Raw genomic sequence first — 17950 nt, 5'->3', positions numbered from 1 at the left:
AGGCTCTGGAAGAAATGAAATGTTTCCAATGGAGCTGAACCTGATCCAGGAGACATCTATGGGATGCCACTTGCTTAAGTGCATGAGGCTGCATGTCCTGGCACCTGGGCATGAAAGACTCAAGCACTGGGGATGTAGGTCCATTTGTGTACTCCAAAGTGTGTCTGAGAAGCTGGGGAGAGGGTCCCACACAGCAGGTTTATTTAGGCACACAGTCATGTTTGGGACTGTTTTGGGAAACAGTCCTCTGCAGCAGCAAGGTGTTGCTGGATATTTTGTCTCATTTTTTCTTTAGGAGGCCAGAAGAGAGGTGCAAGTGTCTGGCAAAGCAGGAGAAGGGCACTTTAACCCTGTTGCAAAAGTATCAGCTTTGAGCCTTGTGGAGGGTTGGCATGGGACAAGGATGGAGTGAGCAAGTCCCTGTCCCTTTGTGTGCCCTGCAAGGACACAGGGCAAGGTGCTCCAGAGGGCCAGGGGGTCATGCCCAGCCCTAGAGAACACACAGACCTTCAAGAGGTGTTTTCCTTGTGGTAGTGTGCCTGTGAAGCCACAGTTTATTGGTTTGCTGCCATTTATCTGCTTTATGCTAATAGAGAGATGTTTCTGCAACTTTTGAATTTATTTAGCCCAAAGCACGACCAGCCAGCTCTGTTGTGTGTGCTGGAAGCCTCCTGTGAGAATCAGGAGTGAAGATGAACAGAAATGATCCCAAAGAACAGGTGCTGCTGTAGAAGACTGGGAGTTGGGACAAAACTGTCATTGACATGCACAAGCACAGCTCCTACTGATTTCATATCTCACATCTCTACTATCTACATGCACTTGTCACCCTGTCCTTGCCATCCTTTCCATCTTCTGTGATCAAATTCGCCACCAAATGAATTCCTACAGCTTTCACCAAAGCCACGTGGAATTTCAAATATGTCTTTCATTATATTTTAGGTAGAAGTCTTGTTTTCACAAGGATCAGTACCACTGGCAATTCATTTTGTTGTATTAGCAGATCTTGATTTTTCAGAATGCAAACATTAGTGGGCTTTTCTGAGATTGGACACATTGAATTGCTCCTTATGATTCCCCTGTCATCATGAAATGTCTTGCTCACAATACCTGGGTAAGTGTAGATTTGCTAATCATACCATGGAGAAAGTAAAAGAAATTTGCTAAACAGACCAATAAGGAAAGAAAGGAAGAGAGCGAGAGAGGAAGGAAGGAAGGAAGGAAGGAAGGAAGGAAGGAAGGAAGGAAGGAAGGAAGGAAGGAAGGAAGGAAGGAAGGAAGGAAGGAAGGAAGGAAGGAAGGAAGGAAGGAAGGAAGGAAGGAAGGAAGGTAGATAGGAAGGAAGATAGGAAGGAAGATTTAAAAAAGGATTCTGTGAGTGGAAAGTTGACACTGGGATCTCTGCAGCCTGGGATAACCATTGATCCAAATGAGTACAGGTACTGCCTGGAGCCTGTTTCAGCTGGGCAGTGCAACTGATTAGCTGTTTAATTGCTTGCCAGCTTTCCATTTATAGTTGTTGGCTACTATTGTAGACCCATAAATTGTTTTTACATTTTTTTGTTTGTTTTTTTTATTTGTCCAAACTAGGTATTAAATAATTTTTTCTCTATTGGAAATAGGGAAATCAGCAAACATGCAGTATTAGAAGGGGTGCTTTAATGGAATGTGAATAGGCTGAGGTTTGAATGGTCAGGTCCCCCTTAAAACACTGATGTTCTCAGTCTATTGTTGCTCAAGCAGCTTCTCACAAACCTGTAACTCTTCTTGGTTTCTCAATTGTTGCCCTCCCTGAAGAAAAGTGCTTGGAAAATAAAATTTAAAAAACAGCAGCGGAGGTAGAACAAATGAAATCCATATTTTTGAAAGAGTTGAAAAATATCAATACTTGCTTTTAAAGGCCAGCAAGTTGCTACTTGAGAATTTCCATGTGGTCTGCAGAAATAAGTTTAAATCCCTATGTGGAAGTGAAAGCTGAAGGAGACAGGAGGTACCAATGTGTTCAAGTGGCAGAGCAAGCTGATGGGAAGCATGGATGGAACAAGCTGGGAGCTTGCAGCATGTTCTGAGGAGGGCAGAGCAGAAGGTGACATTTTGGCAGCCAATGTATTTTTAAGTGGGGCTGCGGTTAGTATTTCCCTTTACCTTAAGATTTGGCTAAATTTTTTAACTCCATTTGTTTTTATTATTTAAAACACTGTTTAGCCATCAGGGCACTCATGGAAAGGGGTGTCTGGCAGCCCTCGGGAGCAGCTCCCTGTCCCTCAGTCTGGGGGAGAAACTGGGGACAGTTTCTCCATGCACATTGCCCAGCCTTGCCTGTCCAGGCAGCCACCCCCTGCCCTGCCCTCCTCTCCTGGCTGTGCCCAGCCTCTCCTGCAGGGAATGATCCTGGAGCAGGAGGCATCTGGGAGAAACCACACTCTGCTGGGCTCTGGGTCCTGGGTTATTGGCCTTCATCCTGCCTGAAGGCTGGGCTGTCAGTCCCCTCTTGGACACCTCTGTACCTCCACTGTTGGTTCCGCTCCTGTGAAAGCTTTTATTTCCCTCATTCATATTCTTGGGAAAGTGGCGAAATTAAAATAGATTCTGTAAATTGCACGGATAATATACAGCTTCAGTGACATGGCCTGAAGCTTTTATTGGTAACTGCAACATCTCACTGCAAAGTCTTTTTTGCACACAATTCCTCCCCACTAGGTTATGGAGAGGTTATTGCTGAGGCAATAATTTTCTCATATGCTTGTTTGTGATTTTGTTCTTTCAGCTCACAGGAGAGAGAAAATCACTGTCCAGAACGAGCATTCAGAGCCAGGTGCCCAGCTTGAAAGTGTGATGCAATTTTGGTATGGAGAGAGTGTGAAGCAGGAATTTCTGGATGAAATTTCCCAATTTGTGCTGTGCAGAATTCATAGCCTGAGGGATTTCCCTTGGCACTACCTTTAATCAGTGAGAATCTTTCAATCACTTGTTTTCTGCCTTAGCAGCACATGGACAGGTTGTTGGTGTTTGATCATGACCCCAGACTGTGACCACTGGGTGCAATCCTGCTGCTTGCTCCTGCTGAGGAGGATGACAGAGCCTGATTCCTGCTTCCACCTCCTCCTGCTTACTGTCTCTGGCCACAGTGGGGGCACTGCCAGCAGCAGGCAAGAAAAAATTACTGTCAGGCCAAGGTACAGATGCTTCCCAGTTCTTATACGGTAAAATAATGAAAAAAAGACCTTTGCCTGGAGATCTGTATTTCCAAGAGTCACCACAAGTTCGGGGATGTAGTTTTGCAGGATGGTCAGAGCAGAGCTGTGTGTCTCAGAGCTGGGATCACACCTGCTAGCAACCAAAGCAGTGCAAGTCTCTGCTCACATTTAAAGTTCTTGTACTACATCAAAAGACATCCAGAAATTTTGCCTTAGTTGTGCCAGAGCTGCCAGTGCCTTCACTGGGCCCAGTCTCCTGGTCCATCTTGCACTTCCTTGGTGGACTTCATCTCCAGGGGCTTTCCAGCCTTAATGATTCTGTAATCCTTATTTTGCTGCTCAGTTACTGAGCCCTGCCTTCCTCCCAGTGTGACAATCCTGAGTGCTTAACAACTGCATTTGCTTTGGATACCTGGTGAAAAGGGTCTGTGTGTGTGTGTCTGTGTGTCTGCCTGCTTGGGGCAGGAGGAAAACAATGCCCTCAAGGATGGTATGGCAGATGCTTCCTTAAATTGCAAATTACAATACTGTGAAAAGCTCATTAATGTTCTAGGTACAACGAAATGAATTACTGATCTATTCATCCATTCTCTGATGAAAAGCCACTCCTTTGGGCTGGCCTCATTTCCTTTGTCTGCAGCTCTCCTATGTAATTTCCTCTTCCATCGAGACACCACACATCCAAATGTGAGTGTTGTTACCATGTTCTGCCTAATTAGCTATAATCATCCTTGTTGAGGGAGGCTGGATTCAGAAAAGTCCAGTAAAAACTGATTCTTTTCCCCCTCCCCCACCATTAGCCTTGACTATCAGGCTGGTTTTTGTTGTTACAGTGCTAACCACAGCTGGTACAATTTCCACAGCTCAAAGGCCATTGGTAGGAACAACTGGCATGGAAAGCATCTGGCATCTTCTGCAGGAGAATGAAGGCAGGCTTGGGCACCATCCACCAGCTGGAGGCAGCCAGCACAGACCTTGGACCAAAGGTGTAATCCTTCCAGAGGGGGTTAGGGCATTTTATTTACAGTACCTGGAGGGCTGGGAAACCATGCCAGCGGGGATTTTAGGAGCCTTCAGGCAAGGAGATACCTGGGCTGGATGTTCTCGCAGCTGTTACTTTCATGTGGAATTTATTTGCACTCATATATTCCTTACTTGATTTCTCAGTTGTTGCCCTCCCTGAAAGTACTTTTTGGAGAGTTTTTACCTTGCTCTTGATGCAGCTTTTCTGTACCTATGCGACCACTCTTCCTCATGAGGGAGAAGCCCATACCAGGCTGGCATGGAGCCGCTGGCCCTGCAGGTGGAGAGACCATGGATTTGTCACCTTGGATCCCACAGTGAAACCAGGCTGATAGCCAGGCATCCTACTGAAAGATGTTTTCTTGCAGGAACAGCACGTTGTCTGATGCATAACTGCATTGCTTGACCCTTTATGTGCAATGTGTGATGGTGCCCTGGGAGGAGCCAGCTCTGGGTGGATCCAGCACTGCTCCTCAGGAAGGCAGGCTGGAGCCAATGTCCCCCAGTTAATGCTCTCAGGCACATGGTGACATTCTTCATGCTGTGCTGTGTAAGGACAGGATTCAGACTTAGTGATCCTTGTGGGCCCCTTCCAGCTCAGGGTATTCTGTGGTTCTGTGGTTCCCTTCTGAGGCTTTGGACACTCAAGAAGCATTGGAGTTACAGGTCAGGGCAGCAGCAGCTCTGCTGGCTGGGCAAGGCAAGGATAGGCATGCAGGCTGAGGGTCACCCTGTAAGGGCTTTTCCTGGGATTCAGGAAAGCTTTGTAAATGAACCATAGAGAAAAATGGCTGTAATTTTTCAGAGCTCACTGTATATAAAGATGACATTTACCCAGAGGAGGACTGTTTCCACAGCATACAGACATCTGGAATACACTGTTAGATTGATCCCTTGTAGCTGAAAATTACCATTACTGTTCAATTGCACACAGACATCTTAAATTATTAATGGAATTCCTGCCTGAGGGTAAACATTGTAGATTCGCATTCTGAGATTTTCTGAGAGCTCTTTGATTGCTCACAACTAGGGCTGTTAAATACAGTTATTTGCTTTACACATCCTAAATGGATCAATATCAACTGAAGAAATATAAGGGGGAATGGAGAGTGAGAGCAAAGGAGTAGGAGTAAAGCTACCATCAGTATCCCTTGCATCTTAAGGGATTTTTAAATCTGGCTTGAGGTTTTGTCCCTTTAGCTCTGTGGAGCAGTTTGGGAACCAGCCCAGACCAGCACACTGCCCTTATAGCCGTGGATGTCTCAGGGCTGTTTTCTGGGGTACCAAAAGTCTGCAGTTTATGAAGGGGGAAGGAGAAGACCACATGGCCCTTGCAGCAGGGATGCTGTCCTGGGCAGTCCCAAGAGCTCTTGGTTACCCAGAGAACTCATCCTTGTGCTTTCCTTTCCTTAAGAGAAGTTATCTTTTACTCCTGCATAAGAATGCCTTCTTTCTAAAGACACACCACTGGAAATGGCACACGGGGTTTCAATCTGCTCTTTGCTGTGTGCTGCACCTTTTTTTGGCACCTGTGTCCACTACTATTGTTCTTTCTACTGTTGTTCTTTCTACTCCTGTCCCCTCACCAGCTTCTCAAAGCCAACTGCCACAGAAGAAAAGCCAGGCTGAGATGGAAGAAGCTGCTTTGCCTCCTTTCCAGGCTGCTGTTTGTGCTATTCCTCCTTGTGCAGCTGTCTTGGGGTAAGGTTTCCTGAGATGGTGTGAGCCAACAGAGCAGCTCCCTGCTGCCAGAAGGGGGTGGCTCCCATCCCAGCCCCTGGCCAAAGCTCCCACAGCACCTCTGCCAGGGATGGCAGGCACCCTGAGCCAAAGCAGTGGCTAGGTTTGGCATTTTGGTGAGTGAATGGGAACAGGAGAGGGTCTAAGGAGGTGCTAACCATGAGAGGTGGTGGGATGGTGGGTCAGCAGCAGCAGAAGTGGGATCAGCTCCCTTTTCTCAGCCATGGGCAGCTCTGCAGGCCCAGCTGGGCACCAGCTTCAGCTGCCAGCAGCAGCTCAGCTTCCCTTCTGCAGGTGCTCCCCAGGTGCCATGTCTGTGCAGGCAGAGGGGAAGAGCCCTCAGGTTCAGGCAGGCACCAGCTGGGGGCTGTGGGAGGCTGCCAGGAGCCCATGCTCTCAGCAGAAATGCAGCAGAGAATTACAAGCCCTCCCCTTTGGCAGGATGGTGCCATTTGCTATTACAAACTCAGCCATGCAAAAAGAGAAAAGCTCCAGACAAAACTGGCACAGGAGCAGAGTGCTAAAACTTTGAAAAATACTTATGTCTGGGCTCTGAATTATGTTTCTTTTTAATTCTTGTGAGCAAAACTACTTTCTATTCAGGGAAAGGAGAGACCAACCCAGCTATTTTCTTTTTAACTCAGCCGAAACCTGTGAAGGCATTGCCATATCCTTTCTTATAGGTTCATCCTCACTCATACCATTTCTATCTATTCCATTCAATCTACACATTTCTTCATACAATCCTGCTGCCCTCTGACTTCCCAACAATGTCAGAAAACTTCAGCGCTGAAGTGGGGAAAATGGTGATTTAGTATGCCCTGTAGGACAAAGAGAAAAGATTCTTCTAACACTGTGGAGAGAACTGTTGTTATATTTGATGCCCCATTTGCCACAAACAATATCCTAATACAAACATGTTTCACAATATGTTAATCTTAAATCAAGCATGTAATTATTGAGGCTGCTGTAACACACCTAGAATCACAGCACAGTAATTAGTCCTTACAGTGCCATCAGTTTAGAGCATTTTAAAATGAATGGTGACATTCAGAGATATTGGAGGGTATGTTCACAATGCCCAAACAGTGAATCAGATAATTTCATTCATGTGGTCTGCTATAATACACACAAATGTATTTGGGATTTGAAAATGAGAATTAATTAACAAGATATGTGGGTCTGGAAAGATTGGATGGAGTTTCAAAGCCAGCATTTGAGCCACACATTAACTGGGTTCTGTATGGGTCACTTTGCAGTGTGACCCATACATGGTGAACAAGCACAGTGTAAGGCCCAGAAGGAAGCAAACAACAAAAAAAATTTAAACAACATTGCTTTTGATGGAATCACCTCTTAAAAAACTTATAGGAGATAAAATACCACACAGGCAAAGCATGATCCTTCCAAATGCCCCAGGAAGCAAAAGCAGAAGGGATATTGATACTAAAACATGTTTCTGAAGACTGAAAACTCAAATCTGACCCCTGGAGACATATTTAGCTGGACTTGACATTCAGGCCCAGAAGGCCATGCCAAGTCATTTGAAAGTCCTGGACCTCATTTTTAGCTGGCTGTTCCTCCATTACAAATGCACAAATGCCATTCAAAGTTGACCTAGAAAGAATTACATGACACTAACATTGCAACCTGAGCCCACCTTAAGGAGATGGTGCACACTGTGGTTTTCTCTAATACATTCTAATAGTAAAGCTGAGGTTCAGAAGGGCCAGTGCAGTAATTTGTTAGCACGGAGTGCAAAAGCCATCTGACATGAGACAGAAAAATCCAAAACTGTGATATTTCAACCACCTACCAGAGCTTTTGAAAAAACTACCCAAAATTCCCCAAAACACTCGGGCACTTTGAATGTATCACAGTCCATAGTGTGAATAGCAGGTCAGCAGGTCAGGCTAAAAACCATCATCAAATCAGAGGTACTGCAAACACTTTTCAGACATGTGCATGGTCCAAATCTTCAGTGGCATAAATCGACCTGATTGGAGCTAAGGAGGTAATAAATGGTCCCCTTAAAGCACAAAGCCCTCCCTTGCAAGTCACTCTCCATCAGAGGCATTTGCAGGGCCATGGGCTGGCTGCCAGGGCCCCTTTGCTGGGCAGTGCCCAAACAGAGGCAGTTGTGGGTGAAGGCACTGCACACCCAGGTTCAGACACTGAATTCTCCCATTTCATGTGCCCTCAGCTTATTTACTATTCACTGAGCACTGAACATATTCTTCTCACCTGTGGAAAAGCTGCAGAGTTTTGCCAAAGATGTTGTTAGAGAAAATATTTCTTCTTTAGCTATCACTTGGTATTACAGCTCTTACCCTTGCCAGATGACTTATGACAGAAACCTCTCTGTCACACACCTGCTGAACTGCATCCACAGTTACTTTGTCCCAAGGCATCCTGCTCAGCAGGTGTCTGTTTCTGTAAGGAGCATCACCACCTCCTGGCTTACTCTGAGATCACTTTATTGCTAGATAAGGCTTAAAATGGAAATAAACCAGGTTGATTTGATCAAAGTGTTAAACAAGTGTAAAGTGTTAGCCTGCTTACAAAGGACTGTACCTGCTGCCCATCCTGTGTTTTAGCTGTTTGTTTCTCTCTGACTCTTCTCCCTGCTTGGCACAGCTTTCCTTCAAACAATCTATTTTTAGCAAGGAGTCTTTTTCTTAACTGTTTTCTTCCTGTTTGCATGTGGACATTTTATGCTTGCTCTTGAAGTGCCAAAGCATGTGGCTTTACAGGAGTGGAGTACCTCCATGTTGTGTTATGTTTATACTAATGAAGCATCTTTTAAATGTGAGCTGTTTGAGTGGAGAGTCCTTGATCTCCAGCTTCCCTCATCTATTTACCCCTTCTCTCAAGTGTCAAGCAATTTGCAGCCATCAGATGACTTCCTAATATTTCACAAATCACACATGCAGAAGGAGCCCTGGGGGACAGCACTTTTTTGTCTTCTCAGAGATGATGGGAACCCTTTCGTGAGCTGCATGAAGATTTGCCACTTACAGAGTCTAAAATGCCTGACTTTGACACATTTCTATTTGTGTAGCTCATGTCAGGTGCCCTCAGTGTCTGCAGGGGCTGCACATGACTGGGGTATCACAGATGTCTGACCCAGCAGGCCACGTGCCAGGGGATTCTCTGGCAGAGCATTGGTGTTTAAGTTTTGTGAGAGAAATGCACTTCAGGAGAAAGTTGGAAAACTAATAAAGTCACCAACACAATGAGCCTCATTGTTGCATTTCAACTTTTTTGTCACCAGCCTGATCTCGATCTCCCTTGGTGATTTTTTCAGATTTCTCCTTCTGAAATTGGTGCAATAACAGGCTAGTGAAGACCTAACTGGTGAGTTGTATTACTCCAGCCCTGACCTTTAAAATTCAATGCTAACATGGTTTGAGGCTAGTGAACAACAAAAGGAAAGACAAAAAACCCCTATTTTTTATTTAAAGGGATTTTTGTCTCTCTTGAACAGTAATCATTCCCACTAAAGTAATAAAAATTGAAGGGTCTTCAGACCTCTGTCTTATATTGAGTACTGAGTTCAGAATTAAGTTCTGTAGCCCTTAGATTAGGCTGTAGGAGAAACAGCAGGCAAAAAACCCCCAAACAACCAATGAGTGGGCCAGCTGGTCTGTCTGTGCTATGACAAACACAGAGTTAACAGCAGTTTTCTTACTCACTTGTTAGCTTCATCCAAGTGGAGAGTAGCTCAAGAAATCCCTCATGCTTCAAGTGTTCCCCCAGCAGTGCACACGCAGGACCAGGGCCGGGCCCCAGACAGCTTTTCTGTCCCAGGGCTGCACACCAGCCCTCCCCAGGAGGGAGCAGTGTGGTGTGTGCAGGATGGGGATGCCAGATAGGTGTGGAAAAGCTCCACCAGGAGCAGGGTGTAAACCTCTCCAAAAAGTACTTTCAGGGAGGGCAATGATTGAGAATCAAGTAAGGAATATATGAGTGCAAGTAAATTCCACATGAAAGTGACAGCTGTAGGAACATCCAGCCCAGGCACCTCCTTGTCTGGAGGCTCCTAAAATCCCTGCTGGCATGGTTTCCCAGCCCTCCAGGTACTGTAAATAAAATGCCCTAACCCCCTCTGGAAGGATTACACCTTTGGTCCAAGGTCTGTGCTGGCAGCCTCCAGCTGGAGGATGGTGCCCAAGCCTGCCTTCATCCTCCTGCAGGAGATGCCAGACGCTTTCCATGCCAGTTGGGTTGGAAACATCTGGAGGTCTTGGCTAAGGGAGAGCTGCTCTCCATCCCCTGTAGTGAAAGAAGAGCTGCACATCCTGCATGAAGAACAGGGCTTCTCCCTTTATCCTGGCAGCCCAGGAGGTATATGAGGGAGGTGGGCTGACAGGAGGGTCCCTTTAGTGGGAGTGTGCTTCTCCAGGTTCCACCCATCCCAGACCGGGCTGCCCTTGCACTGATGGCGCTGTGCAGCTGTGGCAGGCATTCCTGAGCAGTTGTCTCCCAGGACCCCATCTCAGCTTTCTCACAAGCCTTTTGTAGGCTACAGGAGAAAGGATGGTGTAGGGGGGATAGAACATAAGTAAATAAAGGTAGTATAGAAAGTAATCTTAGCCCCTAAAGATTTGCAGCTGAGCCAATTATTAAGGAGTAGGAGCAGGCCTGATGTTAACAGGCCACACCTGTAGCCAGTCAGAAGAGTGTTATAAAAGAGTGGGTTGGGTAGTTGAGGGAAGTGGAGTCAGTTGGCTGCTGTGAGGACAAGGAAGAGTCAGTGCCTAGAGGAGCTGCCTACAAGAAATATCAAGAAGGTATGGAACTCTAGCAATGTGGAACCTTTGCTATGTAATGATAATAGAACTTTTGCACTATAATGACAACAGGGTAGGGGTGTGGCTGGTGCTGTGTGTGCACAAATGCGAGTTCCTGCAGCATGTCTGCACAGAGTGCACGGTGCTGCCATGGAATCAAGGCATGATCCTTCCTCTGGTGCTGTCTTTGGGGTTCCAGGGCAGAAGACTGGCAGGGCCACCACAGGTTATTGGGGCTGACAGTGTAGATGTCTTGTGTCTCCAACAGGGATGGTCCCAGCTCCAGCATTCCCAGCTTTCCATCTCCCTTGATTCCCCCAGTCCTGCTGCCCTGCCCATAAGGAGGAATCCAAAGCAGTAGGCATGTCCTCCTGTCTGGGGGTGAGTTTCTCTTTCCCCTTGCAGAGCCAGTGAGCAGGACCCTTCCCCTTCTGTGCTGTGCTAACCCTGTGGCAGCACAGCCTGTAGCTCACCAGCACAGCTTTCTCAAAGGAGGCTTTGTCCTGCCAAAGGGAAACACCCGGGTCTGCTCCTACCAGGCTTGTACAGATGTGATGCCACTTACCTGCCCTGGTAAAAGTGACTTTGTACTAAACACTCCTTTAGAGCCTGCATTATTTGAGAAAGGCCAGTTTCTAACAAGTGATGCAGATTTTAGGTGGACACCTTCTGCTGCAGACTGAGCGTTCTCTGAGAAGTCAGGTCAGGCCAGTGGACAGTGCTGGCCTTTAGTTCCTCCCCAGGTCACTCTATCCAAGATCTTCAAAGAAACAAGCATACAGAAAAGCTTTAACATTAGCTTTAGCAGCAGGGATATAAAAGGAGAGATAAATAAGCAGCTGAAAGGAGGATATGGGTGAAGTCTGAGAGAAATTTATGTTGTGATCTACATTATTCCAAGTACTTGTAAGTGATGTGGGAAGAGAAGCATCCATCATGAGGTGGGAGGGTTTGTTGGTCAGAGAATCATTGGATTGTTTAGGTTGGAAAAGACCTCTCAGATCATTGAGCCTGCCTGTTAAAGCAGCAGGCCATGTCCACCACTAAACCATGTTCCTAAGGCCACATCTGCAAAATTATCCCCAGGTATTGAACTGTGACCAGCTGAGACAGTTGCAGAAGATCTCATGGTACAAAGTAACTGTAAATAAAGGCAGAGGTGAAAGATGGTGTTACAACATTCACCCCAGGCCATGTGAGGAAAACAATCTTAACTACATACACACAAATATTGAAGGGCTCTCCATTTCCTCTAAATGCATAAGAAATATCTGATAGTGCTTTGAGAACACCATTTCAGTGTTAAGGAGTAAAGAGACTCTTGGTAATTACTAGGAAGAGAAGGGAGCACAAAACAGCATGCATCATTACACTGTAAATTTATGATGCATCCTCTTTTCATATACTGTCATCTCATCTCAAAAGGTTATGGAATGGAAAAGAGGCACAGGAAATAACAAGAATATGCTCTATAGATCCACTTCAAAAAAGCACTGAACAGAATGTGGTTCTTCTGCTTGGGAAACAGATGATTGAGGAGAAATATGATGTAGCTCTACAAAATTGTGTGCTGCATAAGAAAATTTATTCACTGCTTCTCACAGAACTCTGGGTCACCAAATGAAACCACCAGAGACAGCATATGAAAAGGAGCTCTTTTCAATGAAAATTGAATTTTCACAAAATACTGAATTTTTTTTTTTTGAGCTTATTGGCAACGGATATTGTAGTAGTCAAAATTATGAGCAGCTTCAAAAGTAACGGGACAAACTGATGGAGGGGAGGCAGTCAAGGGACATGGGAAACTGGTGTGCAGACACAGGCTCTGGCTGGGGCAGGAGCTGGTGGCAGCCACAGGCAGCAGCACCGTGAGGAGCTGGGGCAGGACACCGTGCCTGGGCAGAGACAGCTCTGGGGGCACCTCAGAGACACCCAGAGCCCTGGGGAGGGCAGGGACAAGAGGCAGCCGAGCCCTGGGCAGCAGGAGCTGAAATGGGAGGGCTCAGGCTGGCACTGAAACATTTCCATGAGGACAGGCAGGTCCTGCACAGGGAGGCTGGGCAGGCTCCATCCCTGGGGACTATGAAACCTGGCTGGGCACAGCCCTGAGCAGCCTGCTCTGACCTCACTGCTGGCCCTGCTGGGGGGCAGGAGGCGCCTCCTGTGGTCCCTTCCAGCCTGAACTTCCCAGTGTCCTCTTATCCTCTGATTTCTCCAAATTTCTCCTCTTATCCTCTGATTCTCTAATCCTAATTCCTTTAAGGACAAATTTTCAGAGGTGAAAAAGGGGGAAAATATATGGAGGAAAATATTATATTGGACAAGACCACCCCTGATTTGAATTCAATGCATCTGTTTATTTTTAATGTGTTCTTACAAAGAAATAAATGTAGACAGTAAGAAAAAAATTGAATTTATAAAATTGCAGTACAGTTCTGGGGATAACAGAGCTCGTGAGGAGAAACCCTGAAGCCTGAGAGTGACCTGAGCCTTATGACAGTGTAAAACTGTAATTGCAGCTGATTCATGTCTGTCCTGAGGAGATTTTTCAATGAAGAGAAAGTAGTTTAAGGCATTCATTCTGTCTTGTACATCTTCAGCTGGTTCCTTTTGCAAGTTCCTATTATGCAGCCAATCAATCACTCCTGCCCTGTGGCTGCAGAGGTGTCAATGAAAGCCTTCAGCTCCCTGCACAGTCCTGAATGCACTCAGCGGTGTGTCAGGCAGAGAAAAAAACCAGCTCAGACCTGTGTTCCTAGGCTGAGTCTGTAGGTTTTGTGGCTGAGAAGATCTAGCACAGGTGTTTTCCAGAGCAACCTGAGCTACTGGATCTGAAGTGTAGAAAAAACAGATGTGTTTTTCAACTAATGCCACACAAGGCCATTTTCCACCTAATTTCAGCCCATGTTTTGGTACTGAGTGAATTCCTGAAAGGGTTGCAAGTGGAAACTACAGTTAAAGAGCTGTTGGTCTCTTGGAAGTCCCAGGATGATGTTTGATAAATGTCCATGGTGTGAGGAGGCTGCAGCTCACCTACTGGTGCAGAGCAGATGGACTGCAGGGTGGGAACAGTGTGAGACATTTCCAGACATTTCTTGGTTGCAGAGAAACCTCTGTGCTGTTCAGCAATATTCATACTTTTCTCTTTTTATCTTGATAGCTTTTTGTAAGAAGGACAAACCAGCCCCACCACCAAGTGCTAGACAGATGCTGGCAAACATTTTTCTCATGCCATGGGACTCTGAGATAGTTGTGTGTTCATGAGTCACTTCATGATGATGCACATTCATTTTACCCTCAGATAAATTTTGGGCACAAGTGGGCTTTCCTGGCAGAGAAGAACACCTTGGTGACATTGCATCTGAAATCTAGACCTAGCACTGCCATCACAGAACCCCAGAGTCACAGGATGGGTCTGGTTAGAAGGGATCACTGTGGTTATCTCATCCAACCACCCTGCTCAAGAGGAATCATCCCAGAGCATAGGGCACAGGACTGTGTCCAGGCAGTTCTTCAATATCTCCAGTGAGGGAGACTCCACACCCTCTCTGGGCAGCCTGCTCCAGTGCATGGTGACTGCACAGCAAAGAAGTTCCTCATGTTCAGGTGGAACTTCCTGTGCCTCAGTTTCTGCCCATTGCCTCTTGTCCCATTTCTTGGCACCACTGAGCAGAGCCTGGTTCCCTCCTCTGACACCTCCCTTCAGACACTGACAGACACTGACCCAGTCCCCTCTCAGCTGTCTCTTCCCAAGGCTGAACAGCCCCAGCTCCCTCAGCCTTTCCTCACAAGAGAGATACTCCAGTCCCTTAAACACCTTTGCAGTTCTCCACTGGGCCCAGTCCAGGAGCCCTGTGTCTCCTTTGTACTGAGGAGCCCAGAGTGGGACCCCATTTTCTCTTAATCAATGCCTGGTTCCACTTTGTGTAAGAGCTGGGGAGCAGGCTTAAGGCATCATGCTTTCCTGTCCCTGCACAGCAATACCTGATTTCCTAGGACAAGATATCACACTTCCACATTAATCCATATAGATGTTTCCCAAGTTTGATACTACACATCAAGCAAGAAATTGATTTCAGAGTGCAGGAGCCCTGTACTTTCTTTCCTACTCAAATCAGTTCCAAATGCTTCACTCAACAAGTTTCTCCTCTTTTCAATTACAGTTTTCCAGTGGTAGCAAATAAATTTATTTCAAACGCACACTTTTCTTTTCAATTATAGTATCCTCTCAAGTACTTTAATTTCTTTCAAGTCCTCAATTCACTTCCAACTCTCTCTCTAGTAAATGTATACCTTGTAACAGAAATGCATTCCAGGCTCTATTTTTCCATGGAGGTTTTGTAAGGTGCTTTTTTTTCCCATTGCCTCTGAATTGTCTGAAGCAGTTCCACAAGAGATACTCGCTCATGACACAGGAAAGCTGCACCAAACAAAAGTGGCCTTTTGTTTGGGCCATCTCCTTTGGTTCCAGCAGCTGCCCTTGTCCAGCCACAGGAGGGACTGGAGTGCTGAATGTCAGAGCTCAAAACCTCATTTCAATAAACATTTATTCACTATGATTTGCAGCACTAGCTGGTGGGATAGTGAAGCCCAAGAAGGCCCCATCATTAGCTGCTGTAGGCTGATACTGATCTCCACCTGGTCTTCACTGAGTAAGAGAATGTGGAGAAGGACCAGGACACAGGGTTTATGAGGCACATGAGGTGTGGGCAGGGGTGAAGGAGCTGGAGGTCAGTGACTTCCTTGGAGCTGAGGCTGGGATGAACAGTACAGTGTCTGGCTGCTCTGGGAGGGGGTGTTCTGAAATACTAGAAGACAAAGGAATCCTTGGAGGAGTGTCATGAAAACTGGAGGAAAGGCAATCCTAGGAGGGGTGTTATGAAAGACTGGAGGACAAGGGAATCTGCACTCGATCCCTCCTGAGGATAAATGCAGGAATGAGGTGACCATTTGTGTTCCACATGTGCAACACTATATATTCAAAAGGGGAAAGGTGGTTAAAAATGCACATAAATTCATTACAACAAGCCCTAATTTAAACTGCTCATGTGTCAGTAAGGGGTTCAGGGAGTGAGGCTGTGCATGGTTCTCACTTGGCATAGCAGAGATAGGTGGTTGGGCTCTGGGGTATTTGTTAATTCAGCCCTTGAGTCAGTAGCTTACTGAACAGGCATGAGCATTTCTCTGATGCTTTACTACAGCCACCTGTCAGAGGATGGGTAGAGCAGTCAGTAATCCACAGAGATCCCCAAGGAGCTTCTGCTGCCTTTGTTGGCTTAATCACAGCAGCTTTGATGATTCAGGCTTTCCTTAGAGCCATGTGAGGGTCACAAGAGTGAGGGACAGCTCTGCTGAGTCAGCTCTCTGAGCTCCAGTGACCTGATCTCCACAGCTGGCACCGAGGTGCTGTGGTGTTTCCCTGTTCCCACCTGCTCCATCCCCTGGCAGGTCACCAGGCAGGCAGGATGGCTCCTCCCATGGCCCTGGGCAGATGGACCTCATGCCTGTGGTGGGCAGCCAGCAGCAGCTCCTGGTGGCCATGGCAAACAGAGGCTCACACTTGCTCTCATTCTGGACATTAAAATAGAAAGCATGTTTCTGTCTTCAGACTCCTCAGCTAATAGTGGTTTATTTCTCTCTGGGTTTGCCTTTTATTGCGCACTCCAACTGACACCCACTGTTTTTTATTGAATCTGTTTTGATGAGCCTTTTTTTTCCCTTTTCTTTAGTTTTTTGTTATTGTTTTTTGTTTGTTTGCTTGGGTTTTTATTGATAATTCTCTCTCCCCGTTTCACTGTGGTTTCAGTTCATTCAGTTGCTTCCTAGTTCTATAGCTGTGACCCAGGACCTGGCACAGGACTCAGACTGTCTCTCTGCCTATACAATACCATTTCTTTCCTTACAAAGGCTTGTTTTCCTAACATCTAAATTGTGCAGAGAGGCCCATATGTTTCCATAGCACATGTGCTCTAAAGCATTGCAAACCACTATTTAGAAAGATTGCTCTGCAGTCCCCTGTGCAAGCCCAAACACACTCCTTGGCACAGTGCCTCTCCCATTTACAGAACAAAGCAGTCTCAGGGAGAAGGTTCTCAAGAGGGCACCAGAGCTGATGTGCGCAGCAGAAATATAGGTGCAACCAGAGACCAACTCAGCCACTGTGCTCAACATGTAATAATCTGCAAGACAGAGACCTCCCACACCTTAAATGCCACACAAGGCACAGGCTGAGCTCCCCTTCCTGCAGTGTGCAACGATTAAACTCCTTCAGAGGTTCCTGAGTACACTGAAACCCACCTCTAGCCATTTGGAGCAGACAAGGGATTGTGTGGGAGTGCACAAAATGTTTGCTGGGGCTTCATTTAATGCCTTCCCCACTTTGCTTTTGTCCTTTCCCATTTTTCCTCTGTGTCAAACATCTGTTCTCACAACTGTCTCCCAATTTACTCCCCTCACCATTTGAGAGGGATTTTTGTTCTCACTGCACCAGCACACCTCCTTGAAAGCCTTGGTAGTGGGAATGCTGCGAGTGACTGGAGCTTGCTTGTGATTGGCCCCAAAAAGCTCCTGCTGTCTCCTGGCAGCTGTGGCTTGTGCTGAGCAGGGGAACTGCCCCTGGCAGGGTGGGGAACATCTGCTCCCTGCAGGCAACAGGGACAGAGGAGCTCTGTGCATCCTGCTGGGAACAGCCAGTGGCTCTGCACACCCTTGGGGTCAGGCACTGGCAAGGGACAGACGGACAGGGTAGCTGCTGGAAGGGTTCTTCCGACCTCTTGGCTGGTTGTCCTCCCTGTCAGTCCTGTTTGACCCAGTTAATCAATTCCAGGGGGGAAATTGGATGTGGAATCTCTTCTTGCTCCAGAGTCTTCCTGCATCATTTAGGCTTCCACAATGCAAGGAAGCCCTCTCCAGCACTGGGATCTCCTTCCCATCCTCCCTCCTCTGTGAGCTATGCACCTCCATTGCTGCAGTTTGATACCCTAAGTATTGTTTGTCCTTGTTTTGGTTTTGGTTTCTTTTTCCTAGCAGATTTGGAATATTCAGTTCTGGCTTATTTCTCTCTCACTTTGCTGGTGCCTCTTCACTTTCAGTTTTAGGGCATTGCCCAAGCTCTGCAGGTCCTCAGGGAGCAGCAGAGAATCCAGGGTGGGCTGAGAGCAGAGCTGCAGAAAATAAATAGTGTAAGGATGAATGGGG

This window comes from Zonotrichia albicollis, chromosome 2, assembly GCF_047830755.1.
Source record: "Zonotrichia albicollis isolate bZonAlb1 chromosome 2, bZonAlb1.hap1, whole genome shotgun sequence".
NCBI classification, from domain to species: Eukaryota; Metazoa; Chordata; class Aves; order Passeriformes; family Passerellidae; genus Zonotrichia; species Zonotrichia albicollis.
The sequence above is the reverse complement of the archived record's forward strand: the minus strand, read 5'-3'. Positions refer to the sequence as shown.